This window comes from Eptesicus fuscus, chromosome 17 (genome assembly GCF_027574615.1).
Source record: "Eptesicus fuscus isolate TK198812 chromosome 17, DD_ASM_mEF_20220401, whole genome shotgun sequence".
Classification (NCBI taxonomy): domain Eukaryota; kingdom Metazoa; phylum Chordata; class Mammalia; order Chiroptera; family Vespertilionidae; genus Eptesicus; species Eptesicus fuscus.
The window spans coordinates 23,833,116-23,858,272 of NC_072489.1; the positions used below are offsets into that span (position 1 = coordinate 23,833,116).

Below are 25,157 nucleotides of genomic sequence, written 5' to 3' on the forward strand. Positions count from 1 at the left end.
TTTTCACTATCTCAATGTATTTTGCGTCATCATCTCATAGCGGGGAAACTGTGGAAATAGAGTAGGTATACAATAATGCTAATGAGGGTGACACCTTTTGACCCCTTTACTCTCACTTAATCACAACCTCAGTCTTTCATATGGCAATTGGTGTTTTCTCTAGCACAGGTAAAGTTCTATGCAAACACAACTTCAACCTACCCACCCACCAACCCACCCTTCTTTTTCCAGGTCAGGAAGCCTCTCTTGTAGAGAAAATACAAATGTTAAAAAGTAGAACCTAAACAGGTGAGGTGGAGAAGTAAAAGACAATGTATGTGGTGGGGTTGTGAGTACAAAGGGAGGATGATTTAAGAAGGGAGGAGCCAGCAGAAACAGATGCTGATAAAATTAAAGCAAGATGTTATCCACTGAATGGATCACTTAGGAAATCATTTGAATGGTGGAGACCAAAGCAAGATTTTCATGAATGTGGGGAAGACTGCAAATGCAGAACACACTCTCAAGTGTGATGCTGTGATGAAAGAGAGAGCAGTAGCTAGTAGTAGACATAAGGTCAGAGAAAATATTTTTGTTCATATTTTTAGACAAAGGAGAGAGAACATTTGTATATGTTGAGTGGAATAACAAAGAGGGAGAGGATGAAGACTCAGAGGAAAAAATATAATGAATGGTGCAAGATCTACAGGAGATGGGAGGGAGGGGATCAGTGCAAAGGTAAAAGGCACACATCTGTTCAGACCAAAGGGAAGGAGGGAAGATGGGGAATGGACAGGGTAGGTAGAAAAGCAAATCAGGCAATCTTCTGACATTGAGGAATTTGGATTTCAAATAATCACTCAGGGAAATGAGATTATCAGTGATCTTATTTTACATATATTGAAGTAGTAACAATAGTTACAGTATAGTTAATTTTATTTATATACTAGTATCCCGATGCACGGATTCATTCACATTGAAAGGGAATTAATTAGAAGAAATATTTTAATATCACTATTCGCCCTTTCTCTATAATAGAAGTGTTAATCAAATTCATGATCGACAATGACAAATCGAAACACACACGTGCAATTCGCGCCAGCAAGAGCTTTATATGTATTGCACATGTGCAAGTCAACTTAGCCTTTTATGTATATAGATAAACTTGCTTAGTTAGACCTGCTTTCTGATTTAGCTACACTTTTTCCAGCCCAGTGAAGCATCCCAACTTCTCTTTCAGGTAATTGTCAGCAACACAGCAGTAAATACCAACACAAAGCAGATTATTATTGTAGATCATGCAGGGAGAACTGCAGCAGTGTTTGACTATATTCTGTGCAGTGAGAAAACCTGAAGTCATTTTCAAGTTCCACCATTTCGTACCTCTTTTCAGTCGGGTCAAGTTTCTAAAATTTCTAAATCTCCATTTTCCGGCTAATGAAAATGGGATTCTACCAAGTCTCCGATCTACCTACTTCAGGACTTCTGTGAAGATCAAATGAGATGAAGCACCTGAAAACGCTTCACAAACATTTGGTTAAATTGTAAAATGTTTGCACCTGGCTATAAAGCAAGTTGGGTTCCTGGGCTGAAGAAACTCCAAGGAGTCTAGTTGCTAGGGAGAGGAAGCAGGGCGTTGCCACGTGATGTCATTACCTGGCATCAACAGCGACTGTTTCTGGGCTGGGCTGGGCTGTGGGTTGCATCTTGTGCCATGGAGTCTTAGCAGCATTGGCTGTGATTTGGTGGGGTGTTGCTCCTGGGTGGTGGCAGGGCCTGTGTTCCACTTGGGCAGTGATGGGCAACCTTTTGAGCTTGGTGTGTCAAACTTCACCAAAAAACTGAGCATAACTCGGGTAGTGTGTCACTTTGAGGAAAAAACATTATTTCGCAAATGTTTCATCCTCAGGAGCAGCAAATGTTTTATCTTCGGCATGCGGCCACCTCAGCGGCCGCGTGTCATCAGAAATGGCTACGCGTGTCAGTGCTGACATGCATGTCATAGGTTCGCCATCACTGCACTTGGGGGATGCCAAGTGTTTGTTTGTCAGTGCCAGGTCCATGGTGCCATTTCTTTTTAAATGGTCAGTGTGCGTCATGGCAGCTCCTGCATTGAGCACCTGCCCCCTGGTGGTCAGTGTGCTTCACAGCTACCGGTTGGACGGACAGACACTTAGCCTTTTATATATATAGATGTTGCAATCTGTTTTCAATATAAGGATCTCCCCCAAGATACTTTTTAAATCTATTTTCCTTATGGAAAACATGCTTGTCAAGAATAATTTTTTTTTATTATTTTTTATGTGTATAAAGAGGGAAATTTTTTTAACAACACAAACCCAATTAACAGTGGTTACTCTGGAGGGTAGAAATCAGAAGATAGTCTCACTTTTCATTTTGTACAGTTTCATTTGAATTTTTTCTTATAACAGGAATTATTTTTTTGTAATCTGAAAGAAAAACAGAATTTTAATCTGAAAGAAAAAGATTAACTTTTTCAATGTCGGGTCCTTTATTCAAGGTTAAATGCCTTTATGATTTTATGATTCAGAGTGGGAGGGCTTCTCCTTCTTATATCTCAATATTGTATAAGAGATGAAGAGTCTCTCTCCACTAGAAGTTATATTCAGCCTGGTTGGCATGGCTCAGTGGTTGAGCATCAACCTATGAACTAGGAAGTCACAGTTCAATTCCCGGTCAGGGCACATGCCCAGATTGTGGGCTCGATCCCCAGTGTAGGGTATGCAGGAGGCAGCTAATCAATGATTCTCTCTCATTATTGATGTTTCTATCTCTCTCCACCACTCCCTTCCTCACCGAAATAAAAAATATTTTTTAAGTTATATTCATCTGACATAGAGATTCAACAGTTCTCATATGTAAAATAAGTAAATAAATAAATAGGAAAACATTCCCTGGATAATATAGTGGCTTCATGATGTCAGTGTCCTAGCCTCTTATCTTTTTCTCCACAATCCTTAGCACATCTTCTAACCTCAAGGTGTCACCACATTTACAAATTGGCCACAACAGCTCCAGGAACCACAACTCTATTTCAGATAGGAAGGGGGAAAGGCCAAAGGAACTTGCAGACTGAGTTAGCCCCCTTTTGAAGGCACTTCCCATGAAGTCCCCCACTCGGCAACTGCCACCTGTACCCACTGACTCCAGTTAGCCACATGTCCACCCCTAACTGCAAAGAAGGCTGGGTAATGCAGTTTTCAGATGGTGTATTGCCTCCCTGATTGAAGAGAAGGTTCTTTTCAGTAAGGATAAAAAAGAGACTAGCATTGAATAGGCCACCGGCAGTCTCCATAGTTATCTGAACCTTGAGATGAAAAATCTTTGAGTAAACTTTCTATGATTTTTTTTAGCTTACCCTGTAATTGAATTGGTATTTCTCAGATTTCTCATGTAAGTTCTAGGTTGTACAGCCTTAGTGCCTCCCTGATGCTTCTATGCTGGAAACATACCAGAAGGTTGCAGCACCCCAGGCCTAGCTCCAGCAGTTTCTCTCACCTCCCCAGGCTTCCTCCTGCTCACAGACAGCAGTGCTGCCATCTGGCTCAGGTGTACCTTGGCTCAGCTTCCTGGCTCTCTCCCAGGGGTGCACAGCAAAAACTCTTGCTCCTGCTTCGCCACCTGGCTTCCCTCATTTTCTTTTCCAAACTTCCAGGTATGTCTTTTTAAAATTATCAGCATCAAGAGTGACTGGAAATTCATATGAATTCTGACGGTAGCTTATATAAAATCTGAACTGAAAGTTCAGGACAAATTTATAGAAATAAATTCATTTATAGAAATGTTTCATAAGGGGGATATTACTCTAAATGCGGGACAGGGATTCAAACAGATGGAGACAAAATGCAGCAAGAAATAGAGAGGCAGAGAAAGAAACAGAATCTGCACTGTACTTGAAGCATTCCTGAAAATTCCTTATCTGTCAAATGTAATTTAGATAGACTTTGGGGAGAAAAGTAGAAGCAAGATGCTCTCAAAGATATTTTGTCCTGTTAGAATGTTGGTTCTTAAGAACAGCAATCGTGCCACTGGTGTATTCTATCAAGGACAACTGAATCCTAGTGGAAACTTGATAAGTCTCAAGTGATGATTTATAACACAAATGATAAATGTTGAAACACTGACATGAGAGCCAGACAGCATACTCAGTAACATGAATAAAGCCAACCCTTTTCACTGGTCAAACTACAGAATAGAGGAGGGGAATTTACAGGAGTGGGAAAAAAAGAAGCTAAATAGAGAAATAGAACCAGAAATAGACTCACATAAATATAGTCAACTGATCTTTGACAAAGAAGCAAAGATAATAGAATGGAGCAAAGACAGTCTTTTCAGCAAACGGTGCTGGAACAACTGCCATTCACATGTTAAAAATTTAATTTATACACAGACTTCACACCCTTCACAAAAATTAACTCAAAATGGATCACAGACCTAACTGTAAAGCACAAAACTATAAAACTCTTAGAAGATAACACAGGAGAAAGCCTAGATAAACTTGGGTATGGTGATGACATTCTAGCTACATCATCAAAAGTACAATCCATGAACCAAGCTGGTGTAGCTCAGTGGTTGAGTGTCAACCCATGAACCAAGAGGTTCGATCCCTAGTCAGGGAAAATGCCCAGATTGTGGGTTAGATTCCTGGTAGGGTACAAACACAAAGCAGCCAATCGATGATGTTTCTATCTCTCTATCCCTCTTTCTTCCTCTCTCTCTAAAAATCAATAAAAAATATACTTTAAAAAAGATATAGAGAGAAAATATGAGAATGACAATACAATATATCAAAATTTCTGATATACAACAAAAACGGTAGACAACAGTTCCTATCATTAGAGGCCTAACTCATGAAACAAAAACAAAAAATCTCAACTAAACAACTAATATTTCACCTTAAAGAACTAGAAAAATAAAAACAAACAGAGCCCAAAGTCAGTAGGAGTAAGAACATAATAAAAATAAGAAAAGAATTAAATGAAATAGAGAATGAAAAGACAATACAAAAAAATGAAAGCAACGAACAGCTGGTTCATTGAAAAGATTAATAATCATGGTGAAATTCCAGCTAGACTCAGTAAGGAAAAAAGAGAGAAGACTCAAAACAAAATCGGAAATGAAAGATGAGAGCTTATAACAGACACCAGAGGAATACAAAGGACTATACAAGAATAGTATAAAAGGCTATACACCACCAAATTTTGTTTTAAATGAATATAATAAAATTTAATGTTTTTTTAAAGATGTTTCACTCATGTGTCATTGGGGAAATTCAAAATAATACAATAAGGAGATGCCACTACACACCTATGAGAATGGTAAAAATCCCCACATTGACCATGCCAAATGCTGACAAAGATGTGGACCAATAGGCACTCTCATTCTTTGCTATTGGGAGGCATAGTGGTAAAGCCACTTTGTAACACAGTTTGTCAGTGTCTTAAAAATTTAAACATACTCTTTTAAAAATTAATTTTAGACAGAGAAGGGAAGGGAGAGAAACATGGATTTGTTGTTCTACTTATTTATGCATTCATTGGTTGCTTCTTGTATGTACCCTGACCAGGTATCAAACCCACAACCTTGGCATATCAGGACAATGCTCTAACCAACTTAGCTACTGGCCAGGGTCAAAATAAACATACTCTTAACATACAATCTAGCAAGCACACTCTTTGGTATTTACCTAAAGGAGTTGAAAATATATGTCCACTAAAAACCTGTACACAGATATTTATAGTAGCTTTATTCACAATTGCTAAAACTTAAAAACATCCCAAAATGTTCATTAGGATAATTAATAAGTAAACTGTGCTACATGAGACGATGGAATACTGTTCAGCATTAGTAAGAAACTAGAGGCCCGGTGCACAAAATTTGTGCACTGGGGGTGGTGTCCCTCAGCCCAGCTTGCACCCTCTCCAATCTGGGACCCCACGGGGGATGTCTGACTGCCGGTTTAGGCCCAATCCCACAGGGATAGGACCTGAACCTGCAGTTGGACATCCCTCTCACAATCTGGGACTGTTGGCTCCCAACCGCTCGCCTGCCTGCCTGCCTGCTTGCCCTTAACCGCTTCTGCCTGCCAGCCTGATCACCCCCTAACCACTCCCCTGCCAGCCTGATCGACGCCTAACTGCCCTCCCCTGCTGGCCTGATCGCCCACAACTGCCCTCCCCTGCCCAGCCATCTTGTGGCGGCCATCTTGTGACCACATGGGGAGGCCATCTTGTGTGAGGGTGTGACGGTCAATTTGCATATTACCTCTTTATTATATAGATGTTTTTAGACCATGAAAATACATGGAGAAATCTTAAATGGGTATTACTATATGAAAGAAGCCAATCTAAAAAGATTACATACTGTATAATTCCAACTAAATGGCATCCTGGAAAAGGCAAAACTATGGGGAGTGTAAAAAGATCATTCTGGCCCTAGGCAGTTTGGCTCAGTGGATAGAAAGTCGGTCTGCAGACTGAAAGGTCCCAGGTTCGATTCCTGTCAAGGGCATGTACCTTGGTTGTGAGCACATCTCCAGTAGGAGGTGTGCAGGAAGCAGCTGATCGATGTTTCTCTCTCATTGATGTTTCTAACTCTCTATCCCTTTCTCTTCCTCTCTGTTAAAAATCAATAAAATATATATTTTTAAAAAGATCATTCTGGTTGGTTGAGGTATATATAGTTACAAAACAGAGGATTTTAAGAATGGTAAAAATACTCTGATAATACCATAATGATGGACACATGTCATAATGCATTTGTCTAAACCAGGCGTCCTCAAACTATGACCCGTGGGCCACATGCAGGTGTTTTTGCCGTTTTGTTTTTTTACTTCAAAATAAGATATGTGCAGTGTGCATAGGAATTTGTTCATAGTTTTTTTTTAAACTATAGTCTGGCCCTCCAACGGTCCCCTGTTTGGCCCTCTGTTTAAAAAGTTTGAGGACCCCTGAACCATTACAATGTACATCATGAGTGAACCATAACATAAACTATGGACTTTGGGTGGTTATGATGTGTCAATGTAGGATCATCAGGTATAAAAAATGTACCACTCTGATGAGGGATGTTGATAATGGGGGAGGCTATGCATGTGTGCATCAGGGGAGATCAGAAAAATCTTTGTACCTTCCCCTCATTTTGCTGTGAACCTAAAACTGCTCTTTAAAAAAAATGTCCATAAGAAAAGATAAAAGGTATACTGAACAGGCACTGTAGCATGCTCACTGTCACTTGGTGAATCTTTTGATGTATGAGAAACTGAGTCACTTTAGAGAGACTAAATACTATACCCAAGGGCACACACAATCTATTTGACCTCAGACCCTTCTATGGCTAACCACACTGGTGAAAAGCCTTCTATGGCTCCCTTGATTTATGCATTTGCTCTGTCCCAGGGGAGTCTTGCATTTAGTGAGTGTCTAGATCACAAACCCTATTTTTGGCGTTATCTTACAAATAAAATTGAAGCTGCACTTGGTACTAAAACATGATTTCTAAAACATAGCTCTTTAAAGCTGTGAAACGTGAAATTGACCTTGAGACATTTTTATTTGTTCTTATATGTAGACTTTTCAAATGACTTGAAGGAAGGCTAAAGGGTTTTATGGTGAACTAATACTACTTCAAAGACAACCCCAGTGAACATTAATTGGAATAGGATTAAGATGAGAGTTTTAAAATGCTCCAAAAAGAGAGAGAGACAGGTAAGGGTGTGATTCCTCACAGGCTCCTTGATGAGGCACTCCTGCAATTCAGGCAGGGACACTCACAGCCAAGCAAACCCCAACTGGCCAGAGCTATCTCGGCACTGAAGGTTCACTGACCACAAGGTCACCTCTCCCTACGTGCCCCTGTCCAGGCTGCTCTTGATTTCCTGGGCCTCTTGTGGCCTCTGGGGTGTATACCCTCATGCTTCAATCAGCTCACCAATAGGAGCGCTTCCCCGTTTTTTATACTGATTCTTGATTAGAATCAAGTTTCCATAAATCCCAAGAAATTTCCCAGACACAAAAGTTACCATGCCGTTCTAAAATATATTACACTTGACACCTTAGAACCAAGTTCTGCCTTTGCATGGGGATGGCTCCCTGCAGCTCTTACCCAGTCCCTCTGCTCAGGCGATAAATCAGCAGTGCGCTATTTTCAGGTTTTCTGTCTCCCAGCCTTTCTTACTGCTCTGGAACTGGTCATTATTGTTCTCTTTCCCTCCCTGCTCCAAACATGCAGCCTGTGCAGAGGGAAGAAGCACAGGCTGGGTCCTTGCCCAGGTTGCCTCGAACTAGTTCACATACTCCTGAGTGCTGCCTCCTCCATAGAAGGGGCCTGATTAGCCTGGTGTTGTTTTTCAGATACATTTAGGGTTTTTTCTTTTTACATGTTTCTGGTGTGTAGCATTATATTTCAATATCTATATGCACTACAAAGTAATCACCCCCAAAAATCTAGTTACTCTCCATCAAAAAATAGGGAACATGTCACAAAATTTGCCTGTCATCCCTGCACCTGGGGCCACGCTAATCTCTGTATCTGTCCAGTTTTAGTATGTGCTGCTGAAGCCAGTACTGTTACGTATTGGTGATCACCTACTAGATGGTGGTTCTTGATCTCCTAGGGTGGGGACTATAGTAGCTATCTCACAACTTTTGACTTCACCAACTTCTGTTATCACAGTGACTTCTGAGATAACTTACAGTAAGAAAAAAAAAAAAATCTAAATGAGTGAATATTTTTAAAAAAGAAAAAAAAAAAAGGCAAGTCCAGAGTAAGAAAGCCCAGGGCTGCAAAGTTAGCAGAAGAAAGGAAATGACAAAAATCAGAGCACAAATACATGATATAGAACCAGAAAATAAAGCAAAACAGATCAATGAAACTAAGAGCTGGTTTTTTAAAAAGATAAACAAAATTGACAAATCTTTAGATAGACTTATAAAAAAGAGGGACAAGACTAAATAAATAAAATCAGAAAAGCAAGAGATGTTACAACTGATATCACAGAAATGCAAAGGATAGTAAGAGAGGACCATGAACAATTATATGCCGACAACTGGATAACATAGAAGAAATGGATAAATTCCTAGAAACTTACAACCTACTAAGGCTGAATCTTGGAAGGAGCAAGTATTATGAACAGACCAATAACAAGTAAGGAGATTGATCAGAATAAAAAATCTCCCCAACAGTAAACTATCATTAAAAATCATTTTTTTAAAATCTCCCAACAAAGGAAAGCCCAGGACCAGGTGGTTTCCCCGGTGAATTCTACCAAATATTTAAAGAACAATTAATATCAATCTTTCTCAAAATCTTCCAAAAATTGGAGAGCAGGGAACTTTCCCAAATACACTTTATGAGATCAGAATTACTCTGCATTACCAAGGCCAGATAAGGACATCACAATAAAAGAGAGACACAAATGGTGGTGGTTGCCAGGGCCTGGGGGGAGAAGAGGCATGGGCAAATGTTGGTCAAAGAGTACAAATTTCTATTATAAAATGAATTTATCTCATCAATCCTCTTATCCTCTGATATTAAATTTTGTTTATCTTTTTAAAAAACCAGCTCTTTATTTTCTGGTTCTATATCATGTATTTGTGCTCTGATTTTTAATTTTATCACCACAAAAAGGAAGTGGTAATTATATGAAGTGATAAAGGTATTAAATAACACTATTATGGTAATCATTTTGCAATATATAAGTGTTTCAAGTCTATGTTGTACACATTAAATTTAAAGTGTTACATGTCAATTAATTATATCTCAAAGAAGCTGGAAAAATAAAACAATTTTCCATAAAATAAAATAAAAGCAGAGGGCTGGTATGGCAGCTCCCTAATGGATTGTGGGTATTATACAAAATTATAATAGTAAAAGTAACAATAATTATTTAGCACATGCTATGTTCCAGGGACTGTTCAAAACACTTTGCTTACAAAATTTATCTCATCAATCCTCTTATCCTCTGATATAGATAGGTATTTTATTATTATTATTAGAGGCCCGGTGCACAACATTCATGCACGGGGGTGTATGTGTCCCTCAGCCCAGCCTGCACCCTCTCCAACCTGGGACCCCTCGAGGGATGTTTGACTGCCCGTTTAGGCCCAATCCTGGTGGGATAGGGCCTAAATGGGCAGTCGGACATCCCTCTCACAATCCAGGATTGCTGGCTCCCAAATACTCGCCTGCCTGCCTGCCTGACTGCCCCTAACTGCTTCTGTCTGCCAGCCTGATCACCCCCTAACCACTCCCCTGCCAGCCTAATCCACACCTAACTGTCCTCCCCTGCAGGCCTGTTCGCCCCCAACTGCCCTTCCCTGCAGGCCCTGTCACCCCCAACTGCCCACCCTTGCAGGCCTGTTCGCCCACAACTGCCCTCTCCTGCAGGCCTGTTCGCCCCCAACTGCCTTCCCCTGCAGGCCTGGTCCCCCCTCAACTGCCCACCCCTGCAGGCCTGTTCCCCCCAACTGCCCTCCCCTGCTGGCCTTGTCCCCCCAAACTGTCCTCCCTTGCAGGCCTGGCCCCTCCCAACTACCCTCCCCTCCTGGCCTGATCGCCCACAACTGCCCTCCCCTGCCGGCCATCTTGTGTCCACATGAGGGCAGCCATCTTTGTGTGTTGCAGTGATGGTCAATTTGCATATTACTCTTTTATTATATAGGACTAGAGGCCCGGTGCACAAAATTCATGCACGGGGGGGGGGGGTCCCCTCAGCTCAGCCTACACCCTCTCCAATCTGGGATCCTGGGGATCGGGCCTAAACTGGCAGTTGGACATACCTCTCACAATCCTGGACTGCTGGCTCCTAACCACTCACCTGCCTGCCTGCCTGATCACCCCTAACTGCCACCCCTGCCAGTCTGAACTGCCTCTGCCTGCCAGCCTGATCTCCCCTCACTGCCCCCCCTGCCAACCTGGTTGCTCCTAACTGCCCCCCTGCCAGCCTGATCACCCCTAATGGCCTCTGCCTGCTGGCCTGATCACTCCTAACTGCCCCTCCCCCGCCCACCAGCCTGGTTGCCCCACGCAGCCTGGTGTTCAGTTGTTTGGTCGACCCTCACTGCCCCCCCTGCCGGCCTGGTTGCCCCACGCAGCCTGCTGCTCAATCATTCAGTCGTCCATCACTAACCCCCCTGCCAGCCTGGTCACCCCACACAGCCTGTTCGGTCATCTATTCGATTGCGACAGTCGTTTAGGCTTTATATAGATAGATTGTTCCCCTTAAGTCAAAATCCCTATAAAAGTCTCCTCTTCTCTTACTACAACCAGTCACAGTAAGTATTCTTTTTTAATGTTCAATTAGCCTCCCAATTTTACCAACAGAAGTCCCTTCAAGCTGACTTGAATATTCTTTTGACATACCTCATTCGTCTTTGAGTATTTCTCTTACTTTCTTGCCCAATAAGATGTCTCAGTTCATCTTATATTTTTTCTGTGCCCAGACTGCTCACAGATTCTTCAGGGAGCAAATTAGTATTTCTTATATTTCTACCAAAACTCTATAATTAAATGTCCCAAAAGCAGCCAATACCAACTAATACCTTTAATAGGGTATAGTAAAATAATTTGCCAGTTCATTAGTTAGAGCCCTGGTTGGATTTTTATTATCAAGAATAAATGTTTAAAGTAATAGGATTTGTCTTCATTAAAGGTACGATTCCCTATGGAATCAAAGAAATGATGGATGAAATATAGCCAGAACTTTGGAATTTGATCCTCACAGTGGATCATAGTGGCTCAGTTCATAACTATATGGGCACTCAAGGCAGAGTCTTACTTAATTTGGCAGAGTCCTCCCCAGAATACATACAAATGACTGGCAGCGCAGCCTCCAAGCCTCTGATTGGTGTCTGATGGGAAAGCCTGTGCTTAAGGCATTCAAGCAAAGGTTGAACAACTGCTGTTCCAGAATGGAAAGGAAATTCATGCATTAGAAAAGGTGACTAAAACAATGTAACAAAAGAATATGGCTGCACAAATACCAGAATCCCATCAGAAAAAACAATATAAGTAATTTCTTAGAACCTACAATAAACTTACAGAAACCTGCTTTTTTGACTGTGTTAAATAAAGACTTCACAGCAAGAGAGGAAAATCCTGATGAGACCACCTGTTCAGACACTGTTGATAGAAGTATTTTTAAAAGAATGAAAAGACTATCGAGAGATTTTAGGAATAACATATTCAGCAGAATGTAGCCCTGGCAGCCAAAATCAAGACTCTGGGCCAACTAGGTAGAGAAGTCCTGATGGAGGGAAATGAAGATTCATCTGTTGGGATCTCCTGAAAGCAACAGCCACCATGTTAAACTATCTGTCATAACTGTTTGGCAAATGGAAAGCATTGGGGGGAAAGTAGCTATTTATCAGGAACAATCAAAATAGAAGGTCTTGTTGTTCAATGGAAATAGTAAGATGCAACATTCATTAAGGCTTAAGATTCAGCAGCTTGGTCACTTGATTAAAAAATAAACCATTGCCCAGAGCTCTGGAGTCCCAGCCAATTACTATTACGGTCCTGCAGTCGCCCACCTCTTTTTTCCTTTCACAGATGCCACTGTGTCCTTCATCAAGGACTTCCTGGCAAGTAGAGTGGCTATCACCAAGACACAGTAGCGCCCAGTGAGCAAGTGCCATGCAGGTGCCGCATGCCAGCAAGCAAATCACCACAGATAAGCAAGGGCATTATAAACTGCACAGTCCATATCCCCAAGGAGTCCTGTCCTTCTGGTGTGGTAACCTGGCCAATGTCATCAGATACTTCCCCACCCAGGTTCTCAACTTTGCCTTCAAAGACAAATACAAGCAGATCTTCCTGGGTGGTGTGGACAAAAGAACCCAGCTCTGGTGTTACTCTGCAGGGAATCTGGCATCAGGTGTTGCTGCTGGGGCCACCTCCTTGTGCTTTGTGCATCTTCTTCATTTCTCCCGTACCTGTCTAGCAGCTGATGTGGGCACAGCTGGAGCTGGAAGGAAGTTCAAATGTCTCGATAACTGCCTGGTTAAGATCCACAAATCTGATGGGATTAAGGACCTGTACCAAGACTTTAATGTGTCTTTGCAGGGTATTATCATCTACCAAGCTGCCTACTTCCATACAGATGATGCTGCAAAGGGAATGTTTCCAGATCCCAAAAACACGCACGTTTTCATCAGCTGGATGATCACACAGTACCTCATGGTAGTGGTTGGGTTGACTTCTTATTTGTCACTGTGGGGTGATACAGTCAGGAGGGCAGAAAGGAACAGATGTCACATACACAGGCATGCTCGACTGCCAGAGGGAGATTGCTCATGATGGAGCAAAGATTTATTTCAAGGGTGCATGGTCCAATGTTCTCAGAGGCATGGGTGATGCTTCTGTGCTTGTCTTATATGATGAAGTCAAGAAGTTCACATGAACTTCTAGTCTCCTCTTCCATCTCCCATGAACAGGCATGTTGTATTATGTAACATACCTTGAGCATTCTTGACAAATGGTTGGCTATCTATTTATCAATAACAACTATTTACTGCTTGTAAGTGGGAAGCAATAATATTCACCTGACCAGTTTTCTATTAAAGCCATTTCCATGATGGTCAGTGTGATGATGAGACTCAATTATACACTGAGTGGACAGATTATTATGATCTCTGAATGCATAATAATCTGGCCACTCAGTGTATATCCTATAAATAAAAGGCTAATATGCAAATTGTCCCCTCGAGTAGGAGTTTGACCAGCAGGCAGGCCATCCAACCGCCCATGTCCCCTCCCCCTGGCCAGGCTGGCCGGACCCCACCCATGAATGAATTCATGCACCGGGCCTCTAATACACACACACACACAAACAAACACACACACACACACACACACACACTGAGTGGCCAGATTATTATGTGTTCAGAGGTCATAATAATCTGGCCACTCAGTGTATATTTCATTTCAGTTATTCCTGATAAATAACAAATTTGAAGAAAAAAATATATGAAATATTTTTTTAAAAAAATTGTTTCTTCTATTGTAGCTATTAATTTTAAAGCAAAATATGTGTTGAATCATGTATGAGAAGAGAAATATTTTATTACTAATAGTAAAATAAATGAAAATGTCACTGAGCAGGTCCTTATCCTACATAGTACTGTGGGGAAGCACAGGACTTGGTTGAAAAGTCTGTAAGGAGGATTCTCAGAAAGGTCGGGGGCCCCTAAGGGGACCTTGCCGAGGGGGCAGCCCCTGCCTTGACTTTTCCAAACAAGTCCAAGCCCCCAGGGTGTTTTACTGGAATCTCTATGTTTAGTCTTTAGACACGACTTTGTAGAAGCATATGCTTTCTCAAGGATACTTACCCTGCTGATAGTATCTAGAAGTTAATTTTAGTTCAAGCTGTTGCTACAATAAAAGCTTAAGGAGGCAGGTGAACGGGGCTATCTGATTCCTTTAGCCAGGCAGTCCCTTAGCCCTCTCTTTCACAGAAACGTATGTCAGAGTAATCCATTCATCCATCACTCAGGGTCTGCTGGTCAGTCCCAGCATAGTACCATAGTATTCTGACTGGACTACAGATACACTGAAATGTTTTTCAATAGTGATCATCCTCCAAGTGTTCATGTTCACTTATATCTGCCTCGACTTGCTGGTAAATATATAAAATAGTTCCTTGTTTAAAAAAGAAATAAGGCTGCTTTAACGTTGTGGTTCTGTCATCTCAACACGTGGCGTTCTCCAGTGTTGTTAAAGACAGAGGAAGAGAATGGGAGAAACAGGTTGGCTTTTCCACTGCCACACATCACTAACCATTCACATTTTCTTGGCCAGAACTATCACATGGCTCACTTAGGTATAAGCCTGCTGGGAACTGTAGTCCCATATTCCCAAGAAGGAAAGGAGAGCTAGATGTTGGTTTCACTACTACCTTTTATTTTCTCTCTCACTTTAAGTGTTGGAGTTACTAACACAACAAACTAAAATAAATGCATGGAATATCTTGAGTCCTGACTTCATGCTTAATCAATATTTTGCATTATCAGTTTCATACAAAAAATAAACATAAAATATTTTAATTGCAATGGTAATAAAATTGACTATTTCCAAGCACAATCCTCACTTCCTTTATAACAAATGTCCCACAGAATATATTGTTTTCATAGGAAAGGAGCGGATTATTCTTTTGTGGCAAAACTCACTGGCATTTCCATAAAACCCTAGGTCTTAATTATACTGTGATTAAAATCTTTATGCACTTTTAGTTCGAAGATTAACCCTAACATATTTCTATCTTTAGGAAGAAATATTTATCCGAATGCAATAAAACATTTAAATAAAGAAGTAATGAATGATAATTTTAGAAACCCAGAACTAAAAGTAAGTTCAAGAGATATGATTTTATTATCAAACATTTACTGAGCCCTTTCTATCTGTAAGCAATATAAACAGATCGCCCTGTAGTGAGTGGTGTGATAGGCCAGAGAACACAAAAATGAATAAATCATGGTGTCCCTACCCAACAAGCTTACAATGTGTACAGGTAATAGAAATTAAAATATTCTGTGGGATTGTAGAAGTAAATACTTCTGACTTGAGAAAGTTAAATGGGAAAAGCCTCAAATCTGGTCTTTGAAAGATTTGGGTGATTGGAAAAATGATAGAGGCAGAGGATGGGCATGTCAGGATATAGAAACATGAATGAAGAAAGGAAAGCAGACCTGTTCTGAGAATCACAAGAAGCCTATCTACATTCTCTAAACAGCGTCAATGTGTTGCTCTGATGAGTACAAGGAAAAGGTAAACTAGATTTTCTCAACCAAGAGAACTATGTTCTGGTGTTACAATTAGGAGTGAGAAGATATAGGCCCTACTCTCAAGAAATTTCAGATGTAAAACAACATGATATGATTAAAGAAATAATTAAAACTACTTCGGTGGGTATTGTAGCTGATATTACAAATTGGGACTCCGTCATAAACACGTTAAATGCCAGCACAAGGACTTTATTCTTTATTTTAACAGCAGGGAAGGGCCATTACAAGTTTTTGAGAATGGAATGAAGTAGATTTCTGTTATACCAGGAAAAATAAGGTGACACAATGAATAATAGAGAGGACAAAATTGAAAAGCAGGTCATTTTGTTAGGTGGTTACTGTAATATGTTGGATGGGGAGTGGCGAAGATCTGCAGTACAGGCAATGAGGGTAGGAGTGTTGGGGGTGAAAGGAGTTGATGTTAAATTCTTGGAAACCAATTGTTCATAAACATAAAGATATGAGAGAAGTATTTAAGAACGCCAGTTTTTAATAGTTGTCATCTAGTTGATGGCTTCTATCATATTGGGAAACACTAGCAAGAGGAGGAACTGTGTAAGAGAGAAGCTGATCAATTTATTAGAGACTTGGAATTTTGCATATTAGAGACTTAGAATTTTGCATATAAGTTCCAGATGTACCATGTGATGATTCTGAGCAAGTTACTTAACTTCTGAGTGCCTTTGAGGGTTAAATAAGCTAATGAAAAGAAAAAGCTTAGCACAATGCCTGAACCCTAGCAAGAGGTCAATAGTGTTAGCTATTTTTACTTACTATCATCATCATCCATATCAAGATGCCTGAAAAACTATTGGAAATTAGAGCTCAGGAGAAAGACGAAGATTTGAGATAAAAAAATCTCCAATATAGAGGTGATGGTTGAGTATTATAATAGGGTAGGAGTCTAGCTGGTTTGGCTCAGTGGATAGAGCATTATCCCTCAGACTGGAGGGTCACAGGCTCAATTCCCAGTCAAGGGCACACACTTTGGTTACAGTATCAATGCCTGGTCTCTCTCACATTGATGTTTCTCTCTCTGGGTCTCTCCCCCTCCCTTCCACTCTCTCTAAAAATCAATGGAAAAATATCCTCGGTGAGGATTAACCAAAAATAATAAAATAAAAGAGGAGGAGATGACCAAAGAATGGGTGTAGTTTGAGGAAAGGGTTGAGATCAGAGCTTTAATTTAATGAGTGAGTAGAACAATAGGCATAAATGAGACTCTCTAGAAGACACAATAAACCATTCATTCCCTGGCTCATGATCACTACATGACTGTACCAGTTATGCCCAGGCACAGGGAAGCAACATCACTGGATTCAGATCTCTGCAAGTTAAATGTCCCCAAAGCTTAAGCCCAATGTTGTTTATCTTATATTGTAAGGGTTCAACACTCAGTATTATTCTTCATGAGTCATAATGTCACAAAAAAGCTCTCAACCGTTTCATCTTTTGTTTTTTTAGGAAAAGAAATTGAGGCCCCAAGTGACTTGCACAAGTCAAATTTCAGTTAAAGACAAAGTCCATACTTAATTTATCAAACAAAATGCCACAAAGTCTATGGGAAGTATGTCATTAACCCTAATTGTTTAGGAACATGGCAATACCTTAAAGGACTCTTTTCTATCTTGATGTAAGTTTGGGGTGAGATTGTTTCTTCTCAAGAAGCACTTGCATTACTCAGGGTTCCTCAGCACCATTATTAACATTTGGGCTGGACAACTCTTAGTTGTGGGGGTTGCCATTTATTGCTAAATGTTAAGATCACCCTATCTACTCTCTAAATGCTAGTAGCATTACCCCAATCCAGTTGTGACAAAAAATATCTGCAGACATTACCACATGCCCCAGATTGAAAATCATTGCTCAAATTGATATATATTAATTTTCTTCATTAAAAAATGATAAACTGACTCAAAGTCCTGGGTTTTAAAATATATGTGTGGCAGGACAGTAAGAAGCTAGGAAAATTCTTGAGCAAGTAGAATGGGGAAACTGAGACAAGAAAATTAAACAAGGCCAAACAGTTTGGGCAACTTGCAGCCAACTTGATTTTATCTTCCCTAACCAAGGACACTGAGAGCAAATGATTTATACCTCTTCTCCTTAACCAGAGAATACATAGCTTAAATCACCCTGGCCTGGGAAAATACAGAACAAAGACCCAATTAATGCTATTTGTAGCAGTTAAACCCAAGAACAGATAAAGTCTGGGGGACAAATAACAAAAACCCCAAAAGCATTTATTTGCAGCTTATCATTTGAGGGGGGATGTTAAGCAGGAAAGATAACTGACAGGGCAGGAGGAGGGGAAGAGGGAAAAAGGGGGAGTTTATCTCACCCACTGAACAAGGAAGTCAACAGTCTTGGGACTTGCAACAATAAAATCACCAGATATTCTCAGAAATTCTGGGAAAAGCCAAAACATTGTAAAAGGGGGACCTTAAAATCTAATCTATTTGGCAGGGGAACCTTGAAACCTATAGGAGACAAAGTATAAACCCCCCGAACCCCCACCAGGTGGGGATCTCAGATCAACTGAGTTGCCCGCTTGTGCTTTATGCCAAGTATACTTGCTTGCTTTGCTTCCTTAGTGAATTTACTTGCTATGCTTTCTTGATAAATTCACTTGCTTTGCTTTAATACTGCTTTCTTTCACTTGCCTGAATCCTTTCTCACTAGCGTGACAAGAGCCGAGGAGGGAAGAGCCCCCTTCTGACTCTGGTAGCTCTCTTGTAACACACGCACAGATTAATAAAATTAGAACTTGTTTCCTTTTGGCTAGCTATCTAGGAAAGAACTTACCTGTGTCTTCCTCAGGAAAGCAGGAATGAGTGTTTGGGTATCTGAAATCAAAACAGCCATTTTATTAAATACCCATTTAAATTACCCAAATAAGGGTAATTTATTCCAAAATATTTAAGGCAATGTGAGAAGGAGGAAAGGGAGAATTTAAAGACAAATCAATATGGTAAAATATTCCAAAACACCCAAAAAATATGATAAAAATACTGTTTTAGGAAATAATGAAATAAAGTAAAAATTAGACACTCTACCAAATAAATGTTTAAATATCTAAAACATCATTTTTCTAATTCCTCTACACCTAGTTCCAAGAGGTATTCTGTGAGAAATGATTTTTTTTTATATATTTTATTGCTTTTTTACAGAGAGGAAGGGAGAGGGATAGAGAGTTAGAAATATCGATGAGAAACATTGATCAGCTGCTTCGTGCACACCTCCCAATGGAGATGTGCCCACAACCAAGGTACATGCCCTTAACTGGAATCGAACCTGGGATCTTTCAGTCCGCAAGCCGACGCTCTATCCACTGAGCCAAACCGGTTAGGACGGGAAATGATTTTATACTCACCCAACTCTGGGAAATGCTGGGTAAACCAAAGTTAAACCGTTTCCCTTTCCATGTAACTCAGAGTCTTTACTGTTGTTACAGGTACAAGGTCCGTGTGCCTGATGCTTCAAAACAAAGGTCGATATTGAATAGATCAGAGTAATGGAATGAGAAAAGGCTTATTGAACCAGAAGGCCTACCTCAAGAAGAGAAAATTAATTCTCAACTCCATCTTAAGAGAATCTGGAATTAAAGCTTCTTACATATCAGGAAGAGAGGATGGGTGAGCAGAGTTGGGTGGGGACTGTAGAGAGCCTGGTACCAGAGAGAGGAAGCATTCCACTCTATTACGCCATGTTTATGAAACACAGGTTAGTTTTGTCTCCATCTTATCTGGCTAACCAATGTTTTTGCTTATTTACAAAGCTTCTCAAGAGATTAATGTTCCCCAGAATACTGGAACACTGCACTACCCCTCATTGCCTCACTGGCCTCTCTGATCACAATAACTGCCCTTGGACATAAGAACCACACAATGGAGAATCTGAAGATTGAATGCCAGCCCAGGCCTGCAGATCAACTACTGACAATTTAAAGCCATTCTACTATGTAGTTTCTTTCTCTCATGCAGGCACTAATTTCTAATCTGGAAGTTGCTGTTATACCTGAAAGTATCAGTGGGGGTTTTTAATGGTAAACAATAATAATTAATCTTGCCATATTAAGAGGAAAAATAAAAAATGTGTCTTGGAAATATTCTGGGGTAGCTCAGCATTGTGAAGGAAGTAGTGAACACCGTAACCACCAGAAAAACAGGAAGCATTCATGCCAGGTACCTGAGAAATTGTTATTTAGGGACAGCTGCTTTGGCTCCAGCCATCAGGTGGCCCAGCTCCACTCCTTCTATCTAATATCTCCCCTAAGGATTCAAACTTCCAGAAGAATACAATGATTGGCTTAACTTGGGTCAGGTGCCTACCACCTCACCCCTGATGGTCATGGGTGAGGTCCTGTGATTTATAATCCCACTAGACATAGAGTTGAAGAGTGTAAATCCCCTCAAAACATGGATGCTAGACAGACAAATAAGTGATTTACTTAACATTCACTGAGCAGAAAAAGTACACCTGTACTTTACTTTGTTCCACTATTTCTATCCTTTCTAGTAAGTTCTTTCCATTTCTTGCACACAGCACTGAAGTATTCTGAATGGCCAGGCTTTCTTCTTCAACCACTTTCAACAGAGACAGGAGAGCTGTCTTTCAGAGAATTTTTTAAAAAGCCTTTTGGTTTGAGTCCTCCTACCAAGAAAGCTGGCATTATTGATTAATGACTCCCAAGGAAGAATAATTTAGTCTAATTATCAATTAAGCTCATTCATTCTTAACAGCCACTGAAAACACAAGGACAGAAAATTTAAGGCAATGTGAGAAGGAGGAAGAGGGAGAATTTAAAGACAAATCAATTCTTCCCAACCCCCAAATGACCCAAGAAAAAGAATTAGTTAAGCATCAGCCCTTTCCCTATTCTCCAGTCTACTGGCCATAAGTTTTTCTTGGTAATTCTTAAACTCTTTTGATAATCATCAACTTCTGTGAAAACTAAGCAGGGTCTGCTTTATGATAATATTTTCTTTTTTATCTCAGATTAAGATGTGTCCCTGCCTAGGGGAACTCAAAAGATTTTTCTTTTGGACACAGTTTTTTAAAATATTTGTCATCAGTATATTTCATTCTGCTTAACAGAAGTGCAACACAGAAGTTAGATTGTTGGACAATTTTATTTTTATTTTTGAGCCTGTTTAAACATATGTTTTCTTGATTGGTAGTTACAGACTTGTCATGGGGGTATAAAGTAGAGCATAGGGAATACGGTCAATAATCCTATATAATAAAAGGCTAATTCGCAAATTGTCCCTATGGGTGGGAGTTCGACCCGCTGGGAGTTAGACATGCGCTGACCACCAGGGAGCGGTGCAGAACATGATGAGTGTTGGTGATACAGCGCTGGCAGTGGGCAGCAGTGGAGGCTCTGCTGGCCTCAATCGGCCCCAACGAGAGCAGGACCATGGCGGGATGGTGGAGCAGGTGGCACCAGGCCAAGGCGGGTGTGAAGAGAGGCCCCAGCAGGCAGCTGGGGGAAGGGAGGCCCCAGCCAGCAGCTGGGGAAGAAAAGTCTTGGCTGGTAGCTGGAAGGCCCTGATCGGCCCTGATTGCTGGCCTGGCCTAGGTACCCTACCCATGCACAAATTCATGCACTGGGCCTCTAGTTTATCTATATAAAACCCTAATATGCAAATAGACCGAACGGCAGAACAACCAAACAACTGAACCGGTCACTATGACGAGTGCTGACCACCAGGGGGCATGCACACAGAACATGGCAGGCATCAGCAGCAGGTGGCAGAGTGTGGAACATGGCGGGCATTGACTGCAGCAGAATGGTGGAACAGGTGAGCAGGGGTGCCAGATGAAGGCGGGGCACCAGTTGCTGTCATTGGATCAAGCTTCTGGTGGTTAGTGAAAATTCTTTGCTGCCACGCGCTGCAGTCCCACCAGGTGCTCACACCTGCTGCCAGCGCTGGAGCCACTGCTTGCACCCGCTGCTGGCCCTAATAGTCCCTCAGGGCTTCTCCACCTCCCCCTGCTCCTGAGGGGCAATCTGGGCAGCAGCTGTCGCTTGCACCCAGCCCTGCTCACACCAGCTGGCGGTGCTGGCCCCAATTGCTCCGCACCATCAGCACGTGGGACTGGTGGCGGCGGGAGCAGGGCTGCCAGCAGATAGGGGACCGTGGGGCCATGGCAGGAGGGGCTGGGCAGGGCATGGAGGATGGGCCGAGACCTGCCGCTGTGCCCACTGCAGCCTTGCAGCCCACAGTTCCTTTCAAGGTGCACGAATCCATGCACTGGACCCCTAGTATTGTAATAACTTTGTATAGTGCCAGATGGGTACTGGAAATATCAAGAGGAATACTTTGTAAAGTATATGATTGTCTAACCACTATGCTATACACCTGAAACTAATATAAAATAATATCAAATATAAATTGTCATTGAAAAATAAAATTTAAATTAAAAATCCGCCATAACCAGTTTGGCTCAGTGGATAGAGCGTCGGCCTGCGGACTGAAGGGTCCCAGGTTCCATTCTGGTCAGGAGCATGTACCTTGGTTGCGGGCACATCCCCAGTGCGGGGGTGTGCAGGAGGCAGCTGATTGACATTTCTCTCTCATTGATGTTTCTGGATCTCTCTCCCTCTCTCTTCCTCTCTGTAAAGGATCAATAAAATATACTTTTAAAAAATAAAATTAAATAAATAAATAAATAAATATCCTATATAATAAAGAGCTAATATGCTAATTAGACCAAACAGCAGAACAACCATCCAGACAACCTATCAGACGACTGTCTGGACAACCTTCCAGATGAAGCCGGGGCTGCAAGAGCCAAAGCAGCTGGGGCTGTGAGAGCCAAGCCCCTTGCACAAATTCCATGCATCTGGCCTCTAGTAAATAAATAAAATTAGACCAAAAAAATTTTTTAAATAAAAATTTTGCATTAAAAAATCTTTTCTTGGCTAAGTCTCATTAGGGTTTAATTATTTGCTTCTTGTCTTTGTTGTGGCAAAGTGGCAACTATTTTTACTAGAAAGAAGAAAAGGATGATTTCCAACCAAGATTTAAAACCACATTTATATTTATGAAATATGGCCTTTTAGTCACCTGTAGTCGGGGGTGAAAGTATTATCATCGTAATTAGCTAGTTAATAGTAATAAAGGAAAGAAAGCAAAGGGAAGTCTGACATTTTTAGCATGGTCACCTGGGAAACTTCACCAGAAAGCTACGGCTTCACACGGGGCATTAAAACTCCTCCCTTCCTGGATTGTTGGGGCAGAAGGAGGAGATAGGCACATGTGCAGTAAAAAATGGGGTAACACAGGGGAGGTGCTTGCCTGTCACTCTAGCCTGGGGAACAATGAGTTGGCTAGGGTGCATGAAATCTTGGAGAATTAATTGGTTAGTTTGAAGAAGCTCCTGGTTAAAATCCCCAGACAAAGAGTTCCCTCTTGTTTTCTTGTGCTCTCTCTTGCTCCATGACTCACACTCGCCCATGCACTTGCCTGTTCTCTCTCCATAGCCATGAGACCTTAAGCAGCCACATGGCCCATGGCCATGCACAACAGACATACAATGGACTGCAGTGAGGAACACAAGCTAAGCTAGCAGATGCTGGACTGGACTGGACTTTAATATGGAGCAGAAGCTAAGAGCAGTGACCTTTATTCTGGCCATGCTGAAGACATGGTTGGACTTTTTCCATGGCAGGATGGACAGAGATGGAACCTTGGAATGGAGCCCCCTTAATTTTACATCATGAATAAAGCTTTCCACAAAACCCCATCCTCCTGTGGAGGCCTCAGGAAATTCATTTCCTCACAGAACCCCAAGAACTCCACCTCCACTGATAACAAAAGTAAGTTTTACATGATCTTCACTTATTTATACATTTTGTTATGTAGAAAACAGAAATTGGGGTAAGAAATAATATTGCTTCAGAAAGGACAAAAAGATGGGGACAATGACACTTGGCATATCCAAAGAAAACATTTAATATCCAAACTCTATAGAAGACATCAGGTAAAATAGAACACATTATGTTGGAAAGACACTCTTCCCCTGTTTACTACCATTCACAATACTTCTGACACCAGCTGTATGGGTTTTCCATTGCTTGGCATCACGCAATCCTGAAACACCAGCTAGGTATCTTACAATTCAATCCAATTCTGACACTATTCAGAGTTAGAGCAGACTCCACAGGTTAAGGGCATAGTCTTACAAAATCATCCCCACTTCAGTTGCCAACACAAGTAGTAGATCCCCCATGTTACCCACAACTTCTGTGGACTTGTTTTCAAATTGGAGGTTCACATTATCACACACCCCCTCCTTAGATTCCATCATTTGCTAGAACAGCTCAGAGAACTCAAGGAAACATTTATGTTCAACAATTTATCATATAACAAAGAATGTCATAAAGGATACAGATGAACAGCCATAAAGAGGTATTCTGGGTGAGGACTGAATGGGTCCCTGCACAGGACCTTCTGTCCCTGTGGAGTTGCGCTGTACCACTCTCCCAGTGTGTGGATGAGTTCACCAGTCTGGAAGCTCCCTGAACCCAATATCATTGGGATTTTTATAGAGGCTTCATCATGGTAGGCATGATCAACTATTAACTCAATTCCCAGTCCTTCCTACTTCTCTGTGAATAGGAGTTGGTGTTGAAAATACCAAGCTCCTAATCATGTTTTGGTCTTTCAGGTGACCAGTCTCTATCCAGGTGACAAAGAGTTACCTCCTAAGAACAAAAGACACTTCTATCACCTAGCAAATGCAAAAAGATTTAGAACTCCACATCAGTAACTGGGGTCAAAAATGTTAGAACAAAAGATTCTCCTAACCCCCCTACATGCAAGTGTTTTAGGAGTTCTGTGTCAGAAGCTTGAAGCAGATATATATATATCCCCTATCTAATAAAAGCATAATATGCAAATTAACCATTGCTCCGCTATACCCACAAGCCACGCCCACCAGCCAATCAGGAGTGAGTATGCAAATTAACCCACCCAAGATGGCTGTGGCCACGGAGAGAGCAGGAGGCTTGAGTTGCCCCCAGCGATGGAGGAAGCCAAACTTTCCGCACACCCTGCCGGCCTAGGCCTCCACTCAAGGCTACAAAGTTTCAATTATAGAAGATAAATAAACCCCAGATCCCAGGGCCTCTGCTTGGGCTGCCTGGGGGCGTTGCCAGCCTGCAAACCACCACAGGACCCTTGCCCAGGCCACCCCATGCCCCAAGGGAACCCCCACCCTGATCCGGGATACCCTTCAGGGCAAACCAGCTGGCCCCCTCCCACGCACCAGGCCTCTATCCTATCTAATAAAAGAGTAATATGCAAATTGACCATCACTCCAACACACAAGATGGCTGCCCCCATGTGGACACAAGATGGCCGCCACAAG

The 25,157-nt window shown here is 41.5% G+C and overlaps 1 protein-coding gene, 1 non-coding gene and 1 pseudogene across 2 annotated transcripts in view; 2 read left to right on the forward strand and 1 right to left on the reverse strand.

Annotated features, from left to right (window-relative positions):
• LOC129151998 (serine/threonine-protein kinase MARK2-like) overlaps positions 1-25,157 on the forward strand; it is a 549,435-nt gene that overhangs the window by 499,206 nt on the left and 25,072 nt on the right. The gene's annotated exons all lie outside the window — the stretch shown is intronic.
• LOC103289533 (ADP/ATP translocase 2-like) lies at positions 761-13,399 on the forward strand (annotated as a pseudogene).
• LOC114232946 (U6 spliceosomal RNA) lies at positions 8,462-8,563 on the reverse strand. Its single transcript, XR_008558835.1, has one exon. It is a non-coding gene; the product is annotated as a U6 spliceosomal RNA (small nuclear RNA).